The following is a 4908-nucleotide window of genomic DNA, read 5'->3' on the forward strand; positions in this document are numbered from 1 at the left end:
TAGAACTTAGAGTTGTTTAGCAGTGCTTGAAATGATTTCTTATTCTTTAAACTGAATGACATTTACTAAAGTCATCAACATGTATACCACTATTCGATGAATCTTGTTTACAAAGAAAACATGTCTTCTACTGAATGGTTTTTGAAGGTTGAGGCATTAATTCCTAAAGAGAAATTCCTAACTGAGAAGTGCCACTCCACCTAGTGACAGCTCCATAAACTACAAGTTACTATGCTTAAATATAATTCCCAAGGGTATTGTCATTCAATTTTAGGCTAACCCATTTGAGGGACTTATTATGTGCAAAGTCTCTTTTTTCTCTGTATAAATAAAATCCAGCTCCAATCACTGTAAAGTTTACCTCCTAATAGAATATTCAGTAAATTTCCATGAGAATTAACAGCCTGATTCATAGTGCTTAAGACTGCTTAAACTTCACATTCTCAGGTACTATCGAGGTAAATAAAAAATTTTCTAATTCAAAGAAATAAATGTTGAGACAAAACTCATCTCCCATATAATTTATATACATAATGTTCAAGATTGAAAGCCATTCGTGACACCTTTTTTCCTGGAAATCTTGCCTCCCTGTACTCTCTACAAGTGGATTTGGAGGTGCTTTTACTATGCAATTGCTTGTGTGCTAGACAGACTTTGAACATAAAAACCAGAAAGTTGGTGTTGTAGCTCAAACTCTGTCATCAGTGACACTATCAGGCAACTGTTTGCTACCTAACTGGTTCCCTCACAGGTCTGTAATTCAACATTTGGTCCAGGCAAGTACTCCACTTCTGCTAGTGCCAGCCATATCATGCAGAAGCACCTAACAACGAGCTTTGAATTCTTTCTCCTTGGTATCAGAGAACCTCCAAGAGGTCACAGATATGGGTTGAGGGGAAGGTAAACCATTACATAGATCTCCTATGCAATGACTTGTCCAACCTGAGTCCAAAGTTGTATGTACCAGTTCCGCTTGACCATGGCATGCTGCTGTGTATGCCTAACCTGCAGTGGGGAAGGGAAATGACCACAGGGAGCAGACTGAGAGCAGCATTTCTGGTTGTTCAAGTTTCAGAAAGATATGGCTAGGAATGACCACTAATGGCTTGATGGGAGGTTCAGAGACTTGAAAACTAAAGACAAGAAACCTGGGAACTAGAAGCTTCAGAAATGAAGCATGTGAATGGACATCTCAGAATAGCTCCAAGTGCAAGGATATTTGTGTCCTGCATGAAAGCTCATCCAAGTCCTCTTCTGTGGGGAAGGCTCTAGGTGGACAGGGTAGCCTATACTGGGTGTTAGCCTCCTTGCCCAATTGTACTACATTCTGGGAAAATTCCCTCAGTTTGTTTTTCAGTTTTTAGTAGTGTCCATTCTGCTAGTCAACCCATCAATTAAGCATTAGTAATCCCTACTTTTTTTTTTATCCTCACCTGAGGATATTTTTCCATTTATCTTCAGAGAGAGTAGAAGGGAGGGAAAGAGACACAGTAACTGGTGGCCTCCCGCACAACCCTGCCCAGGGCCGGGGGTGAACGGCAACCGAGGTATGTGCCCTTGACCAGAATTGAACCCGCAACTCACTGGTCCATGGGCCAACCCTCTAACTGCTAAGCCAAACCGGCCAGGGCTAGTAATCACTACTTTTAATTTCTAACATCTGTCTTTGTTATAGCAACCTGTTCTTATAATAGATGTAATTCCCTCTCTCAGAGAATATTACAGTTTCTTTTGCTTATTTTATTCCCTAGGGGTTCATGCTTGTTGAACTTGGTGGTGTCAAGCACCCCTCGAATGTTTAATGCTTGGGTGCCTGTTTTATCATTTATGAATTCATTTCCCTGTCCGTTAACCTAAGTTCTAATTAGGGTGCCTTTCCTCGGCAGGAGGAAGGCGTGTCGAGTTCTCTAGGGGCCTGCCTTGTCAGAACCCTTTCTAATGAGGGCTGAGCCCTTGTCTTAGTCCCAGATCAGTGCCACAGCAGCTGTCCCCGCCATGTCTTAAAAGTCTGGTGCTCTTAGTAGATATGACATTATTTCAGGTTCTATTCTGTTTCTCTCTCCAACTCTCACACTTCTACTCTCACTGCGGAGCCTCTGCCCCAAGAAAGGGAGTAGGGCTCAGCTGTTTCCAGCTTCTTCTTTTCATGGCTCGCCCATGATCTCCTCTCTGTATCCCAAATTAAAATCTCTGGAATTGTTCTTACAACTTTAGTAGTTTCTCCTATCCTGATCTGGGACATGGGTTTTTTTGTCCTTGTTTCTCTAACAATTTAATCCAATTATTTTCTGTCTTTTAAAATTCCTCTTCATTTGTTCATTAATAGCACCCTTTTTGTTTCTTAGAGTCACTTCAGGATTTACTCCTCCAATAAAACTGTCTCATGCACACAATAAAGTATAGATTCTAATATAATAAACCTATGTGCCTACCACCCAGCTTGAAAAAATAGATCACAAATGGCTCGGTGCTCTGTGTATTCCTCCCAGATCGCATCACCTCCCTCCTCCACTGGCAATGTTTCAAGGGATGTGGGACAGGCAGAGAAGTAGATGAATGTGATCAGTTTACTGTGTCAAGCCAATCACCACCGAATTAAAAAATTCAAAACCAAGATAGAAAAGTGAGAGGACCATTCTATCTTGATTACTTACTGCTGGAAATCCTAATCCCCACTGTGTGAAGGTGCAGGCTATGCGTGGCCAACACTGGAACATGTTATTTCCATGCATGCAAATTACAATAAAAACGATAAGCTCTAATGTGGCTAAGTTCTGTCTCCACTTATAGTAAACCTCAAACTCCTTTTTCTGCTGCTCTCGGTAAGTGTTCAAAAAAATATGTCATCAATATTTTTCCATAATAGAGATCTTTAACATATCACTTCAGACAATGTTATTGAGGGCTAATGTTAAATGTTCTCTTTGAAGGCAACTCATTGTATAGTATTAAATCATTATTTCTAGCAATAAAGTTTACAAAATTAGGCAGTTGTTGAAATACATGGAAGCACTTTGATAGTACAGATAAAAGATTAGGTTCTATGTTCATTAATTTAAGAAATAAGCCCTGTTCAGTGTAGCTCGGTTGGTTGGGCATCATTCAGTGCACAGAGAGGTTGCCCGTTGAATTCCTAGTCAGGGCACACACCCAGGTTTTAGGGTTGTGAGCTTGATCCCCACTAGTGGGCTTGCAGGAGGCAGCCAATTGATGTTTCCCTCTCCTTTCCCCTTTCTAAAAATCAATTAAAAATCTTAAAAAAAAAAAAAAAAGAAAGAAATGAGCCCTGGCCGGTTTGGCTCAGCAGTTAGAGCATCGGCCTGCGGACCAGAAAGTCCCAGGTTCGCTTCCCGCTAAGGGCATGTACCTTGGTTGCAGTTTGTCCCCAATCCGTTTGGGGTCATGTGGGTGGCAACCAGTTGATCTGTCTCTCTCACATCAATGTTTCTCTCTCTCTCTCTTCCCCCCTCTCTCCCTCCCACTCTATCTGAAGATAAATGCAAAAATGTCCTTGGGTGAGGATAAAAAAAATTTTTTTTGAATTAATTTTTATGGTCTCAAAAAATAAGCACTATGAGACCTGTAAAGTATACAGAAATTATAGTCTAATGTAGTAAGGATGTGAACACATATGCATCCTTCTCAGTAGAACATAACACAAGACTTCAGGTGAGGGCATGTTTTGGGAATGCAGCTTTGAGGAATGCCCAATTACAGCAAAAACGCCTGGTTGATAATGATAGTCTTCAGCCTGTCCAAGATGAGATCCTGACAAGTCAAGGAAAGCCCTTTAAAGGGGGTTTATCTTTTTACCTCCAACAATATCACCTTGAAATTCAAGCACTGTTACACTGTATGGCTGTAAACAAGTATGCCACCAGCATCTTTTTCCTACAATGTCCACAAATTGTATGTTAGTAACTGGGTGTCAGACAAACACACTCCATTTGCAACTCTGTAAAGATAACCAGCGGTGGTCTAGGAAGGACTGACCTGACCCTTACCAGTACAATCCAATATATAACCAGCACACAGCTCTTTCAACCCTGCCCAGCATCTGTCTCTTCACCTTAACTTTCCATGGGAAACTTCCTTCTTTCATTCTCTAGGCTGTCTCGACAGTAGGACTGTCAAAGTCCCCAAAGCCATGAGGTTAGGCACATGATCCTAACTTGAGAAAAGAGACTGGTAAGAATTTGATTCATGAGCAAAGGCCAGAGAGAGGAAATATAGAAGGTGAGATACTGATGGCAGGGTCTATAGGGATTGTCCCTTAGCTTCTATAACCTTGATGCCTAAGATTATTTGTTTTTTGTTTTTAATGTTTTTATTGATTTTTTAGAGAGCGAGAAACATTGATGTGAGAGAGAAACATTGATTGGCCGCCTCCTGCCTGCCCCCCACCAGGTATTGAGCCCGCAACCTGGGCATGTGCCCTGACGGGGAATCTAACCAGGACCTCTCTGTCCATGTGATGACATCCAATCTACTGAGTCACACCGGCTGGGCTGGTTTTTATTCTTAAGGCTGTTGGTTCCACTTTTTCTTCGATTTTATGCGCTGTCCTCTGTCCTGCTGATAAATTTTACCTTGCTTAAGACAGCGCTGAGTTTCTACTGTTTGCAATCAAAGAAGCCTACCTGACCCATTCATTCATGTCACTGTAAGCTGCTTCCTCCTATGGAAAGCTATAGCCTTTAACACCTTAAAGTTTTTGAACAACCCCAAGTTAACTTCAAATTTATTTTCATCCCAACAAATGGTGCAGTATTTTTATGAGTGAAAGAATACATTCCTACCAACACAGTAGTGACCAAAACACTTTAGTAAATTGGCTTTAGTCTCTACCCTTTCAGTCTTACTCTAAGTAAAAAAAAAACAACATTAAACACACATAAGATTGATCTT

General features: G+C 41.0%; 1 protein-coding gene across 3 annotated transcripts in view; it reads left to right on the top strand.

The window, feature by feature from the left end:
• Positions 1-4908, top strand: part of DEPDC4 (DEP domain containing 4) — a 45328-nt gene that overhangs the window by 21386 nt on the left and 19034 nt on the right. The gene's annotated exons all lie outside the window — the stretch shown is intronic.

This window comes from Molossus molossus, unplaced genomic scaffold (assembly GCF_014108415.1).
Source record: "Molossus molossus isolate mMolMol1 unplaced genomic scaffold, mMolMol1.p scaffold_m16_p_10, whole genome shotgun sequence".
Taxonomy (NCBI): Eukaryota; Metazoa; Chordata; class Mammalia; order Chiroptera; family Molossidae; genus Molossus; species Molossus molossus.